Source organism: Papaver somniferum, chromosome 10, assembly GCF_003573695.1.
Source record: "Papaver somniferum cultivar HN1 chromosome 10, ASM357369v1, whole genome shotgun sequence".
In the NCBI taxonomy this organism is placed as follows: domain Eukaryota; kingdom Viridiplantae; phylum Streptophyta; class Magnoliopsida; order Ranunculales; family Papaveraceae; genus Papaver; species Papaver somniferum.
In genome coordinates, this window is record NC_039367.1 from 145,644,315 (window position 1) to 145,663,471 (window position 19,157).

Consider the following 19,157-nt stretch of genomic DNA (forward strand, 5'->3'; position numbering starts at 1 on the left):
GGGGAAGGGTGCGTTTGTTTGGGGTGTAGGTGCTCGGTCGCTAGGGTGTGAGGCGAGATATCAAGGTTCGATGTCCAGCGAAGGTAAGCCGCTGGATGCGAAGATGGTAAGTGGATCTAACGGTGAGATAGGAGCATATAGGAGCGACCGTAGGATAAGGGAATACAACAAAACGAACGGTACTTGATGGAGTTAGGTACTGTAGTGTAGGGCGGGGATATCAAACTTCGATGCACAGCAAGGGAGCGACCGTCGGATGCTTCTGAGAACTGATCTGACGGCTGAAGACGCAAGCGGGTATGGATTTGGGTTTTAGGCTTTTGGGTATAGAATATGGGTTTGGGAAATGAGTTTGGGCTTAGAAAACCTTGAGCCCACTTCTTCTTTAAGAACAACTTTCTTCTTCTTGAGCCCATTTCCAGCTTTTTGGACGTGCGCTCCATTCTTTGCGGCTTCCTTGCGTAATTTCTCCCGGCTTTTCACCACTTTTCTGCTCTTTTTGCTCCGCAACTCATCCAATCTTTATTTACTACCTAAAAAATGCAAAATTAAGTAAGAAAAATATTTATTCTTGAAAACAATGAAAATACAGAATATGGGATAAAATGTAGAATTAATGCATAAAAGATGAGTTAAATTGCCAACAAAAAGGGATAAAATATATACAATATTTGGCACTCATCAGTGGCCGAGTTATAGTCTCGGGAGGGCTCAGCATAGGTATACCCACAAAACCTTTATACTCCAGACCCTAGCTATCTACGCAGAACCTTGGAAAGCACTAAAGAATCTCTTTGGTTGGCATACTTATTGACTACAGGAAGAAATACCCTGATGCGAAATTCCAATTGTTGTACACGAGTTTGTACTCAAGCATACTAAAATTCATATAAAGTGGCAGAGCTCTACTCAGATAGTCGCACTATGGACATCAATATCCGAAGTCAAAACTAATCACATGGATAAATCAAGAAGATGGATATAGAGAAAAACATAGATGGTTTTGATGTTTACTAAGTGACCGGCGTTTCCCATATCTGTCTGAAGGACTCTACCAAAATGAACCTATCCCAATGGATTGAGATACTAGTCTGACTAATATCAACACAACTAGCATATACAAGGGAATCAGTGATCGATAATCCTAATTCTAGCTCAACACAACTGGCATATACAAGGGTACCAGTGGTCGACTTTATTCACTTTCTTTTTTTCTCTTTTTTTTTAATCTTTTTTTTTTGGTCTAATTGGTCTGGTCTTTTCTTTTCTTTTTTTTTTCTTTTTTTTCTTTGTAACTCAATCACTCTAATTCACCCTAGCATTGGTAACAACTTGAATCGTGGGCTCCACCTATCACTTAGAGAAACATGGTTTAAAAACAAAATAAAATAAAAATAGAAGTGAAAAGGACTCAACGAGATATGGTGAAACTATCATGTTATTTCTAACACCTGAGCTCTGTGCTTTTATGAATAGACTCTTCTAAATGTTTCCATCTTATCATATTGGTTCCTCAACTCCTACGATCAAAATGCCTCCATCCACTTAGATTAGTTAGTGCAATCCTCAATAGGCATAAATTTCTAGGTTCTGGAGTTTATTTATTCATACTGCAACTAAAACGTTTCTTCCATACCCCCAAACTTAAATCTAACATTGTCCTCAATGTTCTAAAGATAAAATTAAAAGCATGAACAAGGAGAAATTGTTACCATTTGAATCAAAAGATATAAGGAAAGATATTACCATGTTGCATGAGATTGGGTTACCTCCCAAAAAGTGCTAAATTTAAAGTCTTCAGCCAGACGTCAAATACCACAAAATGGCTAATTACCTTTCAAATCATATATCAATAGTCGAAACAACTGTGGGTCAACAAAAGCAAATAAAATTGCCACAATTATCAGACAACTGCACCAAATCAGAAAAATGAACAGACATAGCACATCCTCATCCAAGGTTTCCTGCAAGACAACTGGGTTTTTCTGTTGTGCCCATTTGGGCTTCATATGAGTGTCTTGAAAAATTGACTCATTCGAACAACAAGTCTTTAGAATTTCCTCCTGGACAATATCAGGAGGATTCGGTTGCGGAGTCGGAAATGACTCAAGTAATACCTCAGGTACACTAGGCTCGAATCCCAAGTTAAGGACTTCTAATGGAGATAATTGACCATTACGACCCCCAAACTTAGGGTAGTCAGTATTCTCGGACAAACCTCTAACTATTGCTTGAATTTCTGCATCCTCAGAGTCTTTAAAATACTCAAGAGCTTCTTCTAGTTCATTACCCCCAAACTTAGGGTCAACACTAGTTTCCGTAAGGCCTAGCACTATGGCTTGAATTTCAGGGTCCGTAGAGTCTTTAAAGTACTAAAGAGCTTCTTCGAGTTCAAAAGTTCGGTCACCTAACTGACTTAAGAGAATTTCCTCATCAATTTCATCTAAGGAATCACCAAATAAAGTGTCGTCCCAATTATCCTGAGTTAGATCCTGAACTAAAGTGCTAATCATATTCACTTCTTCTAAATCATCGGAAGGTTGTCTATTACATTAAAGACATTTAGTTCAGTGGTCATATTACCAAAGGATATGTTCATAAGTCCGGTACTACAGTTGATGACAGCGTTAGCTGTGGCTAAAAATGGGCGACCTAAAATCACCGGTATTTGAGTACTAGGATCCTGAACATGCTGAGTATCTAGAACAACGAAATCCACTGGATAAATAAATTTATCAACCTCAATCAGAACATCCTCTATGACACCACGAGGTATTTTGACATACCTATCATCTAATTGCAATGTCATTTTAGTCGGTTTCAACTTACCAAGACCTAGCTGGTTGTATACATGATAAGGGATTAAGTTCACACTAGATCCTAAGTCAAGCAATGCCTTATCTACTGAATAATTACCGATCACACAAGATATGGTGGGGCATCCAGGGTCTTTATACTTAGGGGTTATTTGGTTCAGAAGGATTGAACTTACCTGACCAGCTAAAAAGGCTTTCTTATGGACATTAAGATTTCGTGTACAAAGGTCCTTAAGAAACTTGGCATAAGCAGGCATTTGCCTAATTGCTTCTAATAAAGGGATGTTAATGTTTACCTGCTTAAATATCTCTAGTATTTCGTTGAAAGTCGACTCTCTCTTTGTTGGAGCTAACAACTGTGGATATGGGGCTTTGGGTACAAAATGAGACCTGTCGGGAACCACATTGGCATCACTAGAAATTTTATCGGTTTCTTCAGTTAGTGGCTCCTTCTGGGGCTCATCTTGGGAACTAGAAGGTGGATCTACAGTATGTCCACTATTAGGCGTGGCTACCTTATTGTTTACTGTTTTACCACTCCTAAGGGTTGTGACAGAATTCACTTGATTAAATGGTTTTGCACCTACTTCGGTAACTCCTCTAGGGTTGGGTATCGGTTGACTATGGAACTTACCTTTTTCTCTTAGAGACTCATTGATCAGACTAACCTGGTCTTTCAATTCAGATATGGCCTGATTATGTTCTTGTCCTATCCTATTACTAGCTTATATGCTTTGTGAAAGCAATTGACACATATTTTCAGTATTTTGAATAAACGAGGTGAGAGTTTCCTCTAGACTTAAGACTTTCTTATCAGACTGATTCTGAAACTGAGTTGATCCTGAAGTATTCTTAGTATAGCCAAAACCTGGGGGAACATTAGAATTACTAAACTGACCTTGGTCCTTGATGAGTGCCGAATATTGTATATATTTATCCCTTTTTGTTGGCATTTAACTCATCTTTTGTGCATTAATTCTACATTTTATCCCATATTCTGTATTTTCATTGTTTTCAAGAATAAATATTTTTCTTACTTAATTTTGCATTTTTAGGTAATAAATAAAGTCTGGATGAATAGCGGAGCGGAAAAGAGCAGAAAAGCGGTGAAAAGCCGGGAGGAATTACACAAGGAAGCCGCTGTGCCAAGTTATATAAGCAGAAGATGAAGATGTTTCATGACAAGCGTATTCTACGCAAATCCTTCACTCCTGGTCAGAAAGTCTTGCTGTATGACTCCCGATTACATCTTTTTCCAGGAAAACTGCGTTCCAGATGGAAGGGTCCGTACCTAGTACGCACAGTTTTTCCTCATGGAGCTGTAGAGCTGGAGGATGTTTCCAACAAGAACGTTTTCAAAGTCAACGGGCAGAGATTAAAGCCATTTCTTGAGCCATTCCCACCCGACATTGAAACAACCAACCTGGAGGACCCAGTCTATGTGGACTAAACTGGTCCACTCTTTCCCTAAATAACCAAAAAGTTTTCCAAATCTTTCCCTAAAAACCAAAATTTTTCGTTTTCCCATCAAAACCAAATGTTTCCCAACAAAACCAAATTTTTTCCAAAAAGTCCAATCCCATTAAAAACCAAATTTTCTTGTAGATAATGTGTTAGTTAAATTTCCTTTTGTGTATATTTTGTGCTCATCCATTGTGACTCCTAATATGATGGATTTTTGCCTTGAATAACGGAGTTTTAATCGAGCTTTCGCTGTACAATCGGGTATTCTCTCTCCTTTTACTCTACTCAGCATGTTCCTCTTCATATATTGTTTTATAATTCTTTCCATATTTTAAAACATTGAGGACAATGTTTAGTTTAGGTTTGGGGGTATAGAGTAGATACCACGATAATATGCTATAATTGAAATCGAACTCCTTCTTCTTTTGAAAAAATTGAAAAATTCCAAAAAAATTGAAAAATCAAAATAAAAAATTAAAAAATTAAAAAAATCATAAAAATGGAGCTCATTTACCTTGAAATGTTGACTCTTGTGCAAATATGTATTTTTATTAGGAGTCTTAGTCTAGATATTTAGGCACCCTGATTCTAGCACAATTCACATAGTGATAAGAAATTTGCACGCGCACGATCTACCAATACATGTATGGCCTCGATCTTCAAGGTGTTTGATAGGAAGTTACGATTGCCAATCACTTTAGAATACTGAACGAAACTTGACTAGCTTGTTCTTTGGTTGGTCGGGATAGAAGGTGGAGGTTACATTAAGAAAGACAACCATCGAATTTAACTGGGTGCATCAAAAAGGGCTACCTCTTGCAAAGTGTCATGTAATTTTTGTTTTCTTTTGTATATGTATCAAAAGTGTTTCCTTTTTTGTAAAAAAAAAAAAAAAAAAAAAAAAAAACGATGTATATTCAGAAAAAAAAAAAAATATCAGAAAAATACAAAAAATCAAGTATTTATCAATTCCATCATCTCTTGTTCCAAAAATAAAAAGAGAATAGTCAATGTAAATAAGAGTCATGTAAATAGTCATTTTGTTGTTTCATTGTAATAAGCAAGGAGGGTGTATGCCATTGATGTACAACGCGAGTAATTGTGAAATACCTCCAACTCATTCACAATTCTCGTAAAGTCCGGACATCTAGCTAGATTTCGACCTTGGTTCTTAGCCTGAGAAACTATCTCTTGGTGATTAGTAGTCATAACTTCAGATATTTCTTTACACATGTGTAGATACACTTTACACTCTTATCACATGTCTTTTTTTTGTTATCAGTGCTAGGATTGTGCCTTTGATAGCTAGATTGACATCTCCATTTTGCTGTGAGCTTAAACTGTTTTGCACATGTCACATTTGATGGAATCTGAGCTTATATTTTGACCTAGAACTTTGTAGGTACGTTCTAAGCAAACCTTCACGAGACTTCAACTCGTCCACTAGGGACACTTAGTGGTTTAAAAGGCTTAGTGCATACGCTAAATGCATTCGAGAGACCAGCGACAGTGGTATAGGTAGGATTTCCTTAGTTTTGTTTTACTTGAGGACAAGTAAAATTCAGGTTTGGGGGTATTTGATGAGTGCCGAATATTGTATATATTTATCCCTTTTTGTTGGCATTTAACTCATCTTTTGTGCATTAATTCTACATTTTATCCCATATTCTGTATTTTCATTGTTTTCAAGAATAAATATTTTTCTTACTTAATTTTGCATTTTTAGGTAATAAATAAAGTCTGGATGAATAGCGGAGCGGAAAAGAGCAGAAAAGCGGTGAAAAGCCGGGAGGAATTACACAAGGAAGCCGCGTAGAATGTAGTGCACAAGACCAAAAAGCTAGGAATGGGCTCAAGAAGGAAGAATTGTTCTTAAAGAAGATATGGGTCTGGCATACCCAAGGCCCAAACCCTTACCCAAACCCATTTTCTATATCCATACTCGCCTCCATTCTTAGCCGTCAGATTGGATCCATATCATCATCCAACGGTCGCCTCCTCTTCGTGCATCAAAGTCTGAAATTCCTGACCAACACTACAGCACCTAACTCCATCTCACGCCGTTAGTTTCGTTGTATCTCTTCATCCGACAGTCGCTGAAGGCTATGTTCCATCTTATCGTTGGATGCATTTCAGATGTATCGATCCAACGCCTATCACTCGCCTAACATCGAAATCTGATGAGCCCGCCTCACACTCAAACAACCTAACCCTATACCCTTCAGAAAAACACACCCCTAATCCCATCGACCTTCTCTTTCTTCTTCCCCCTTCTTCTCTTCTGCAACTCGATGTCCAGCGCCATCACCACCACCTGCTCCGTCTGCCACCACCTCATCCACCACCAAAGCCATCATGGCTCCTACCAACCCTAAAACCCATCATCACTACCACTTTCACCAACTCTATAGACTTCTATTCCACCAATTTCACGCCTCACCAATCTCATGAACCCTAGATGTGAAATTGGTAGAATAGGTTGAAATAGAGTTGTAATTAGAGCATGGGTAGACGCATGAGAGGAAATTGAAGTATGGGTCGACACTTTGGAGAAGTTATCAGAGATTAGGTGAGTCGATTTTGATTTCTATTTCACAACAGAAAACCCTAATTTTACAAATTGAAGATTTTTGGGAATTGTTGATTGTAACTAGAAATAGCAGAGTGGGTGAAGATAATTGAGTAAAATCAGAGCTGTTAGGTGAGTCAATTTTGGATATTTGGTAAACCCTAATTGGACTAATGTGGTCCTGATTTTTGGGGATTTTGTTTATTTGTATAAATAGGTGTTAAGGGTTGTGAATTTGGGGGGGATGATCTCTGGACTAGCCAGTCGAAAATTGAAACAAAATTCATGCAATTCCAAATTTCAGTTCATCTTATGCAGTTAACAGTGAAAGTTGTGCATGTTTTGATTTATTTTGAATGTTGATTATTGTGTTTAATTTATCATATATTATGAATGTTATTGTTATTATCATGTGTAGTATGAGCTAATTAGCAACAAGCTGAGGCTTTGATGAAGCCTTGGTGCATTGTCAAATGGTAAATTGCTAGGATAGGATGCCATATGCCCTGTTTTACTTGAGCATTGGGAAGAAAGCAGTGCTCTGATTGCCTGTGATTGATTGTGCTGTCAAAAGACAGTCAATACTAGGGGTATTTCTTTTAGCAAGCTGATTTTCTTTCCTTTCTATTGTATGCATATGACTCAACTCAACCTAGGAATATGTTATTTGATTAGGACACAAGGTGGAATCTAAGCCTTGGCTTAGCCACAATATCCTTCTCAGTCACTTACATTTTCAGTCTTGCTTTGCTTCAAATTCAGTTTATATTTCTTAGCTGTGTTGCTCGCCTATTGTCTTGCAATTTGTAGTCTCTGTGCACTGAAAACAGTGCACAAAATCTCCCTCTGCCCTTGGATTCCAAGCCTTGGTTCTTAGCTGTTTTCTTTGCTGCTTTGCTTTACCTTGCTGCTTTGGTTCTTTACTTCTGCCACTTTGTATGCCATATTACTTTGTCTTGCTCACTGTCTCCATTGTTAGCTTAGGTTTCTCTTATAGTGCTCCCACTCCCTGTGGACTTTCCCCTGCTTTCCTTCTATTCTATAAACTTGGCCTTGTATACTTGCAAGTTTCTGTGTGTTTTCCATTGGCACACCAGTCCTTAGACCATGAAAGGTTCGGATGGTTTCTCCAACCAGGATTATAGGTTTCTGAATATGGGTCAAACTTCTGACGGTTATCAAACCTAGTGTTATTATAGAGAGCATTGGCTTGCTCTTTATTATTCTGGCATTCCCAAAAAGTCTCTACTATACCACTAGTGTGACCCAATTCTAAAGCTTCTAACCTTTTTTCTATAGCAGCAATTTTGGCATCTGATTCATAGCCTCCTTCTACTCTATTAACGTTTCCTCTACCTAGAAGAATTGTTCTCTTGGGTTCCCTACAATATTCCCATTGCTGTGTCTTTTCGGCGATTTCATTCAAAAATTCCATCGCCGCATCAACAGTTTGGTTTTCAAAACCACCAGTGCGTAGAGACTCAACCATGGTTGTTGTCGAATAATCTAAACCCTCATAAAGGATTTGAACTAGCCTAACATTTTCTAAACCATGATGAGGACATTGGACTAATAAGTCATTGAACCTTTCCAAATACCTATATAACGATTCTCCCTCCTGTTGAGAAAATGTGCAGATTTGCGTCCTAATAGACGATGTTTTGTGCCTAGGGAAAAACTTGTTCAAAAAGGCAGATGTAAGTTGTTCATATGTTTCTATTGAACCGGAAGCCAAACTATATAGCCACGATTTGGTTTTATCTTTCAGGGAAAAAGTAAATAACCTAAGTTTCAAAGCATCATCATCAAGGTCTCTAATCTTTAGGGTACTACAAATTTCCTCAAAATCCCTAACATGAAAGTATGGGTTTTCATTTTCTTTCCCTAAAAAGATTGGAAGCATCTGTAAGGTCCCAGGCCTAAGTTCATAATTTTCTTTAGTTTCGGCTAACCTGATACAAGAAGGACGAGTAGTCCTAGTTGGGTTCAACAAATCTTTCAAAGTTGCCATTGCTGGCACTATCGGGATATTTGGGATTCTATGCAATCACAAAACAAGGCTGACTCAACCAAATCAAACCTAATTTTCCAGCAAACAAAAAGCATGATGGTTCCACTTAGATTGTTTCTAGACCAGCTTCTATTCTTTCGAAAAGGAACTCGTTACAATCTGAGCAAACCCCTCTGGAATCAATCCGAGTCAAAGTAAGTTGAATCGAGGCGAGGGAAGCTCAGTGGAGCTTTGATACCCAAGGCCTCACCGGTTAAAGGCGGCGCAGTCGCGCATTCAACTCACAGAAACCATCATGAACTTCGAAGTATGCTCAAAAGAGTAACCAATATTTTTCGAACGACTTTCCTATTAAGCTCGTTACCCTATCGGTCTCGTTCTAGTCAAAATTTTACGCTTAGGTTCGCGTTTGGTTTCGTTTTCCTAAGGCGGGAAAGAAGAGAACGGTGATGAAATCCGAACCCTTATCTTGTATGGCCAGTCCTTTCCCTTTACTAGGAAATTAAAGCAGCCGTTTTCAAGTCCTCAGCATATATGCAAACGAAGGAATACAGTAAACCCGCTGACAGGGGATTCGCGGGTGTTTCGAAAAACTTACCTCCCGTACCATACAGGCGAAGAACCGCTGAAGTCGACTCGGGACACGACTCCTATGTCATGTACGAACCCGAGGGGCCGAGGCGATATCGTAATCACCGTCCTTCTCTGCACACAGTTTTATTTAAACCAACCCTTCCGTAGGGTTTAAAAATAATAATGTCCCAGTCCAAAAATAAAGTCCAAAAAGTGCCCAAAAATAAAAAGAAAAATTACAAAAAATAAAACCCTATTTACAGTTTCTAAAAATAAACCAAAATAACTATATACAAAATCTTCTTCTTCACTCCTTTCGGATTCCTGTTTTCTTTCCTTCTTTGGCGATGCTTTCCTTTTATAGTACTTCTTTCTTTCCTTGTAGCTTCGCTCCAATCTGAAAACAATCGAAAAATACCAAAGGCGTAAAAGAGAATAAAAATTCTAAATTAAATAAAATAAATCTAAAACCTAACACAAATCCACGTCGGCGGCGCCAAAAATTGGTGTAGTTTTTAAGTGGTAGTAAAGTTCGTTCAACTCGGATTATGTAGACTCGATTTTAGACTCAAATTAAAATAGAAAACTTAAAAATAAATTGTATTCAAGTTTATAAAAAGCACTAAGACTTTGGATTCCACCAATCTCCAATTTTTATGTGATTTAATCTAGTCAATATTTATGCAACTCTTTACGTTTAAAGTGATTCTAATATTTTCGCCTAGACAAGTAGATTCTCAAAACAATTGTTGTAAATCGAAAGCATGGACCATCAAAAGATTTAACCTAAGCATGACCCATCAATTGAGAACACAACCACTTAATCAGAATCATATACTTGATTTCATTTCAGTGCAAATAATCATAAAAAAATTACGAAAATTAAATTAAATAGAATTTACCACATAATAATTGGAAAAATGGCTCCGTCGCCTCAGCAATGGGGTTTAGCTCCTCATATTAATCACTTGCTAAAAATATTTGTTTATGGTTCAAAAGTTGATTAAAAGATGAAAAACTATAACTCTGAATGTTTGCAACGGTGTATTGGAGTCGCAAAACGAATGACTGACTGTGACAAAGAAGTTATTGTAGCAGAGTTACAAATTTGAGACGTTGTTCTTATTTGCAACGGATGTTCTTCAGCAGCAGCAGAAGAAATACGGGTTTCCTGCAACTTGATCAATTCGCCTCTGTAGTGTTACAAACTCCTCTGCGAATGCTCCAATCGAGTTCTAGCCCAATTCAATCCATTCCAGCGCTCATACCAAGCCTGTTATGCTAAATCACGTCCATCCCAACAAATTCCCGCGATTGAATCTCCCTAAAATAGCCTAGAAATCCAACCCTAACTCTGGTATGCAACTGGTTTTTTTCCCGCCAATTTTTTCTTTTGAATTTTGAGAAGAAAGTGGTCTCCCCCTATCCAGAGTGGGGGTGCGAATAGTAGATGCCCTGCAGGTATGCTCCTTAGTAATTAGGTTGCCCCTTATCCATGGTGAGAGTCCTAATAGAAAATGTCCTCCGGGTGCCCCGCACAACTTTTCGAGCCGATTTTTCCAAAAATGTTTATTGGCCAAAAATACCTACACACACATAAAAAACCGTAATAAGTACAAAAATGAGCACTATCAATTATATAATCGAGACAAATTAGACACAAAAATGTGTCTATCAACAAGAGTACCCTTGTTCTTGCGAGAACCTGTGGACTTGGTTTGAGAAGAAGATTTGATAGACCTCGGACGAGATGAGTTATCTAACTGAGCTTGAAGAAGTTCCACTTTCTTCTTTAAACAGTCTATCTCTTCGTTTAAACTAGCTACCTTGTTACGAGATTTGCGAAGATCAACCACGACTTTAGCTTTACTCTTGATCACGCTCTCGTTATATTCTTCCAGTATCTTATAGTTAGCTAGTGACGAGGAATGAAGGTACCTCGAAGTAGTGAGGGAGTTGCTGACCCGTTGAAGATCATACCTAAGACGCTCATTCTCGTCGTGAAGATGATAATTTAATTCCTCGTTACGAGAACAATTAATAGACAGGCGGTCCACTTGTGAAAAAGAGTCTCGACCTTTTCATTTAATCAGATTCTCGGACACATAGCAGTCATTTTGGGTCACGTGGTTCAGATTCTCAGCACGAATATCTTCTAGCGAGGCAGATGCTTCGAAGGAATCCATTTGGCGTTGCATACAGCGAGCTTGACGAAATACAAAATAAGAAAATAACAGAAGTAAAAGCAAAGGCAAAAAAACGATTCTGCGAGGGGAGGGAATTTACTTAAAATCTTCTCTATCTTATGACTTTGCTTACTGGAATGCTCTTTTTCCTCTTGAAGCTCCTTTGTCAAAACTTTGATTTGAACCTCTTCCTTCTTTGCTTTCTCGCGAACAAGTCTAATTTCCACGAGGCTGGCCATGTGACGGTAGACCTCCTGCGAATTGAAGAATCATAATTCAATAAATAAATCTCGGACAGGATGAAGGCATAACAACAAAAGTATAAACGGCTCACCTGGTTCATCAAAGCTGAGTGTTGTTTTAGAGACAAGTTCATGGAGGCGTTAAGTAGTACGGATGGATCTTGAGAAAGGAAGTCATCAGAACTAAAAGTCACCAGAGATTCTAAGGAACGAGACCTCATGGATGGGTCTTCCCGAGTTTTGTCGTAAATCTCTTGGAGAAACTTCATGTCCGGATCATAGAGAGGGTTACACAACACAGATGGAGCCGTTTGCTTATTCTTTTCGCCAGCAGAGGGATCCTCTGTGGATTTCTTCAGACGTTCAACCTTGGGATGAACAGGAGGATCAGCTACTTTGTCGGACGTCCAAATATCCGACTGAATCCACCTGTAGTTCAGTTCTATGTCCTGAGAAGCAGAAATAGGCGGACTCACAGAAGAATCAACGGCGGGAGTTAGGGTTAAACCCATATTTTGAAAATATGCTTGGAATTCTTCAAGAGATTTGAGTGAGATAGTCGTGGAAATCTTCTTGGGTGCCATGATAACGAAAAAAGAGTAAAAGATTGAGAAAGATAACAACAATGGCAGAAGAAGGAGAAAGCGCAAAAACCAGATGAACGCAGAATAAGGGAAGAGGAAAAGAAACCCCATACCTAAATCAAGTTGGATATAAATAGCACAGAAAAAATGACCGGCTTAGTGGGTTGACGACACATTCGAGGTATGCTAACCGGTAACATAAGGTTACTCAGAGAACGTGGACACATGGAAGCTGGAAAGTGGAGAACGTGGCGGTTAGGGAATCCAAAGAGGTTCTTATTCCATTCTCGTATGGCTTGAATGGAATAAGAAAAGGCAAAATGTGGGTACACGAAATAGACTCGCCCCGTGTCGAACACAGAAGGAAGAAGCATGACTAGGAAATCTCACTTAAAGATCTCAGTCAGGGAATTGTCAATTCGAATGTCAGAATTACCTCGTCACCGACCAATCCCGCGAAGTATCATACAGAAGCAAGGAGACTTACACGAGGAACATAAGTTACGAAAGACCAAGCTAGAGTACCCAACAATATGCCAACGAAGAAACCAAAAGGGCGAAGTACGGTAACTTGGTTGAAAAGATAGATCGCGAATTAACTATATTGGGGAGCAAGAAAAGAGACAGGTGTTCCGACAAGCCCATGTGAAGATGGCGAAAGAAGGGGAAAAACTTTATATAGACGTATTATGTCTAATTATTTGCACATTCGAGTCATCACAAGGTGCTAAGGTGTTTTTAACCTTTGGTAGAACATTCATCATCCTACCCAAGTATCCTTTGGCCACAAGGTACCGTGGTGGCGAGGGCTCCTACGTGGGTAATAATTTTCCTGTAACCCTAGGCGTTCAGCGCGATTGCTACTTTACTTCAACAAGGTATCTCTCTTTGTGGAATATATTGCTTATTATTTTCCTTTTAGTGGGATTCATTTTCCCTTAGGATCCGAGATTGACATATGCACAGTTATGCCGTGCCTTGCCTCATCGTCAATTCTGACGGAGGGTGTCTTTTCTAACCCATTTTGTATTTAATCAACATGCACTCTTTCTTAGCAAAAAGTTTCTTTCATTGGTTATTTTGGTTTGTAATACCTTTGATCAGAGATAGAACATGGTGGGATATTGCCCCTTCTCTTCTTCTCCTGAGTGATAACCATTCTCTTACGGGTAATACCTCTTTAGGTACATTGCATTCCAAGGGTGTTGCAATACTTCCCCTTTGATATTTCTTAAGTAGTATGAACCCTTTCCCGCAATATCGTGTATAATGTAGGGTCTGTCCCATGTCGGAGCTAGCTTCCCCCACTCTTTCTTCCTTTGATATGGTTAGGGCTGAACATGGAGTCGGTTAACCGTTGGAAACCGACCGAACCAGACCAATAAGCAAGAAACCGAACCAGACCATTAAGATTTGGATTGGTTTGGTAAAAAAAGTTGAAAAACCGACATTACTGGTTTGGTTTTGGTTTGACCTGAAAACCGAACCAAAAACCATTGGAAAACCGATAAATATAGACCGTTGATTAATATCAGATAGATTCAATCCACACCCTTCATATTTCTTAAGTTATAACCCAAGTATACATTGATTTCGTCGACCTAATTTTCACTTCACATCTCTTCGCCTCATTCTTCTTCTTCTCCTCCTCCTTCTTTTCAGGCGAAAATCAAAAATCAAATCATGAATTGTGAATCGTGATCTCTAAACTCTAGTAGAATCTAATCATCCCCTCATTCTTCTTCTTCTCCTCCTCCTTCTTTTCAGGCGAAATCTGTTCATATGAGTTTGTAACCTGTCAGTGTTAGCTAGGGTTTACTAGTAGAAGGTATCATCTTCATTCTTCAGACGAAATAAACAAGTGAACATCTAATTTCTTTTAAGAGGTATCATATTTATGTAACTTGGGTTATTTGATTTACATGATTTATATTTAATCTAGGGTTTACTAAAATGATTTGATTTTGCTTGTTTTGTTTTTTTGCAGGATTAAGTTGATTTCTTTGATTCAACTATGGAGGAATCAGGATCAACACCAGTAAGATATTTTTTCTCAAGAATTATAAAAATAGGATTCTAAAATTTGTAGTCTTCTTTTACTAATTCGTTCAAGTGATTGGTACCAGTGTGTCAATTCGTTCTTTTACCAATTTTTTACTAAAATCCAGCTCTTTTTTGCGCACCCCACTTCAATATTATAACACTTGATAATGATGATGTTGATTTAGCATGAACTGATATTCACAATATTTAGTTAAATATATTGATCTATTAAGTATTATGACCTGATTTACATAGGCTTGTTCATAGTTGTGAGTGTCAAACAATGACAGATATGTTCCAATAAAACTCCAACCTTTGGATATCTACGTGTAGACAGTGGGTCTCATGGGATTAGCTCTAGCTGAGAGGACATCCAGTGAATTTATCTACTCCTTAATTACAGAATACTTCTTTGTGCATATAAAGTGTATCATCTATATTCACTTTACTTATCTTTTTAATAAGTAGTATTTGAATGCACTTTGATATGCTTTTTTTACATGTTATCTGATTTGAATTTCTGCCTTGTTTATATTCAGGCTTCCGTTAACTCAAATGCATTGTTGCCACCACTACATCCTCCTCCAAGATCTTCTAACGCCTCTACAGAAGTTAGTTCAGTTGGAAAAGTACCAACTACTGGTGAAGCTCCATCTGCACCAGCTGCCAATGTTTCCGATGCTGGTACCATCACTGTCACTGCACCAGCTTCTAAGAAGCGGAAGAAAACTTCATGGGTATGGGATCACGTTGATATGGACCCTCCTCCTTCGATAATGGTAACTTGCAAGAAATGTAAACAGAGAATGAAAGCTGACTCTTCTACACATGGGACCGGCAACTTGAATAACCATTTAAGAAAGTGTCTGAATCTTATTCCTAAGGATTCTGGTCAGTCGACTCTTTCTTTTGAACCTGCTAGGATGGGAGAAGATGAAAGGTTAGTTGCTGTAACTTTTTGTCAGGATTCGTGTAGAAAAGCATTGATTATATTCATCATAGTGGATGAGCAACCTTTTAGAATAGTTGAGGGGGAAGGTTTCCGAGAATTTTGCATGGTACTTGAGAGTAGATTCAAGATACCATCTCGTATCACTGTACGGAGAGATGTTATGGAACTGTTTGAGTACGAGAAAGTGAGATTGAAGAACTATTTCAAGTTTAATAAAGTCAGAGTTTTCCTCACCACTGACACATGGAGCTCACTTCAGAAGTTGGGATATATGGTTATTACAGCACATTGGATAGATGCTAACTGGAAGTTGCACAAGAAGATCATTAGTTTCATCCAAATTGTAGGTCATAGCGGTGAGACTATTGGTAGGATGATAGGAACATGCTTGTTATATTGGGAGATCCAAAATGTGTTTACTATAACTTTAGATAACGTTTTTGCCAATGATGTAGCTATAACATATCTGCAAAACCAAGTGCTCAGAAAGAATTCAGATTTAGTGAAGGGTTTCTTACAAGTGAGATGCGCTGCTCACGTCCTTGCCCTTGTTGTAAAGCATGGAATGAAGGAGTATGACATCTCAATTAAGAGAATAAGGGCAGTAGTGAAGTATTGTATGAGTTCTCCTGCAAGATTGAAAAAATTTATGGACTGTGTCACTTACGAGAAGATTGAATGCAAGAAGGGTTTGGTCCTAGATGTAGACACCCGTTGGAATTCGACATTTATTATGTTAGACTCAGCTGAGAAGTATCAGCCAGCTTTTGAGAGGTTAGAGTATGAGGACAAGGCATTCAAGAAGAAGTTCTGTTTTGTTGAAAGTCAAATTCCTTTAGTTTCTTCTACTTCTAGTACTTCCACCGTTGATAACCAACCTGACTGGGATGTGGATGAAAACCAAGATGCAGACTTAAGTTCTGATGAAGAAGTTATTGCTACTGCAAAGAGAGGAAATAAACGCAAGAGAACAAGTTCTGATAAGGCCCCATCAGCACCTCCTTTGCACGCGCCATACCCATCAGATTGGTCGTATGCTAGAGCCTTCGCGAAGTTTTTGAAGGTATTTTTTGATTTTACTGTCAAGTTCTCCGCTTCTACTCATGTTACTGCACACGAATTCTTGTTTCATGTGAGTGTTATTCATCGAACTTTAAACACATGGGCAAATCACAAAGATACATTTCTTTCTAGCATGGGTCTTAAAATGCAAAGTAAATATAACGAGTATTGGGGACGTTATGAAAAGATGAACAATCTTATGTTTATTGTTGTATTATTGAATCCACAAGATAAAGAATCAGGATTGAAGTTTCTTCTTGGCCAGTTAGGAATTGGTGGTGGTTATTTGAGAACAGAACTAATGGATCTTGTAATGAGGGACTTTAAGGCACTTTTTGAAGAATACTGGGATGTCCAAATGAGTGCTGGAAACTCAATAGTTGTAACAGATGGTATTGGTGGTAATACTGTTGGCGCTGAACCAGATGATGAAGGAGATTGTGCTGCAGCCGCCCTTATGGCAGAGAGAGCAAGATAAGAAGAGGAAAGTTTTGATGATGAAGGAAAAAATGAGCTGGAGACTTATTTGAGAGAGAAACGAGAACCGCGGAAAGAGAAAGTTTCTTTTGATATCTTAGGTTGGTGGAAGACGAACTCGACTAGGTATCCTACTTTGGCACTAATCGCAAGAGATATATTGGCTATACCCATCTCTTCAGTGGCATCCGAATCTGCCTTTAGCACTGGGAGGCGTATTCTCGATCCATATCGAAGTTCTTTACTTCCCACAACAGTTGAGGCATTGATTTGTGCTCAAAATTGGTTGAATACGCCGATTGATCTTGATATTTCTTCCTTGGGACCAGAAGAGGAAGTTAGTTCAGGTATTATTTCATTTGTTAATTTATTTGTAGAATTTTTGGACACTCACTGTATACTACTGATCGTGCATTTGTTCATTGCAGAATTTTTGGACTCTCTCTCTAAATCCATGTTCGTAAACATAACAGATGATGATGTTGAGGACTAAGGAGTACCAAGGTAATTCATCTCACCAATTGGATTAGTTTAAGTTGGTAAATATTTTTGGAAGCATGTTTAGAATGACTGGTTCAGTTATTATATTAGTGGCTACCTTTTCAAATCCGGCCAATCAGGTTTAATTTATCTGTTGTTGTGCCGTTTCGCATCAACATTACTTTAAGATGCCAGGACCAAAAGTGAATGTTAAAACACAAGCACGACAAAGTACAGATCCTGATTAACCAAAATTTACTTTAAGATGCTTAATGTACGTGTTAGCCATCTAGTTTCAGGAAATCAAAAGGATAGATTGTCCTCCTGATAGTTGGATTAATCATGTTCAGTTAGCAAAGAAAGATAGATTCCGAAGTTCGAAACCAAAATCAAATATAATCCCAGAAGGTTTAATTTAGTTGATACATTGTCCTCCTGATGGTGTGTTTACATGTCACGTCTTTTCACTGTTAGCATTTTCATGTATTACTTGCCATCATGATTAGTGGAAATATACATGAATTAGATTCTAACTACCAGTTGCTTGCCATTTTCATATACATGCAGTCAGCAACCCTGGAAAGTCTGAAGCTATCAGTTGATTTTGTGGATGCATAGCTGGAAAGTGTCGACGTTGTTTAGATGTTATGGAGACTGTGGATGTTTAGGTAGTTACTAGTTAGGTGACACTTGCTTAGTTTATTTTTTTTATATGAGTTTTGGTGAAACTGAAAGAAGATGTAATCTACTAATCTTTATCTTTTGAATTGTGTTTAAGAATGTTATGAATTTGGATTGTGTATGGAATATTGGAATGTGAATGTCTGTAGCCTGTAGGTAGGTTTGAACTATGTTTTTTTTTTCTTGGATTTGAACTGTCAGTTTCCTGAAACTGACATAGCACCCGGTTAACCGATATCCGCTGGAATAAACCGAAACCGGCTAGAACCATTAAGAAACCGAACCAATGGTTAATGGATTGGTTTGGTTCATATTTTAAGAAACCAATAGTATTGGTTTCGGTTTTGGTTTGGCTAGAAACCGAACCAAAACCGACCATGAACAGCCCTAGTAGTTACAAAGCCCCCACTTCCGAGAAAGGTAGTTTGCAGTGTATTCTTTCCCATCCTCATCCTCCAAGCTAAATGGTGTATCATTTTTTAGTAGACTCGATAAACAAAATTTTGAAGGAAGTCCCTGTTAGAAAACCCAAATTGGTGATATTAACATAAACATCTCTAAAAGTGTGAATATTAAATGTTCGTGATAGATAACTAATTGGAATTACCAGCCAAAAACACCCAGAAACATGTGATCGGAGCATAAGCTTAGTAAAGCTCGGGCATTTTTGGTCTAAACTGGATTGAATTTTTTCTACTGCTCACATCATCATCTTCTGTTCTTCTCTGTGAACACCAGCACAACCAAAGCAGCTTCATCACTTCAGTTATACAATCCACAACTTCCATCTATTACCTTCTTTCATACAATCATCATTTCCCCAAGCCTTAACTCATCAATTCGGTCCCTTCTTCTGACATACCTCAACAACAACACTATCTTCCCCATATCGATTCAGCAACAGACATTCATCTTCTCTATGTGTTGATTTAAATCACTCAAACCCTAATCTGCAGTTTCTGAACCCCTGAATTCATCAACTTGTCTTGATTTATCGCCTTTCATGTGAAATTGAGA

The 19,157-nt window shown here is 38.3% G+C and overlaps 1 long non-coding RNA gene across 1 annotated transcript; it reads left to right on the top strand.

Annotated features, from left to right (window-relative positions):
• Positions 1–17,289: 17,289 nt before the first annotated feature.
• On the top strand, positions 17,290–18,086 carry LOC113317034. The gene is made up of 3 exons (XR_003343196.1): positions 17,290–17,326; positions 17,408–17,483; positions 18,027–18,086. It is a non-coding gene; the product is annotated as an uncharacterized LOC113317034 (long non-coding RNA).
• Positions 18,087–19,157: the final 1,071 nt, after the last annotated feature.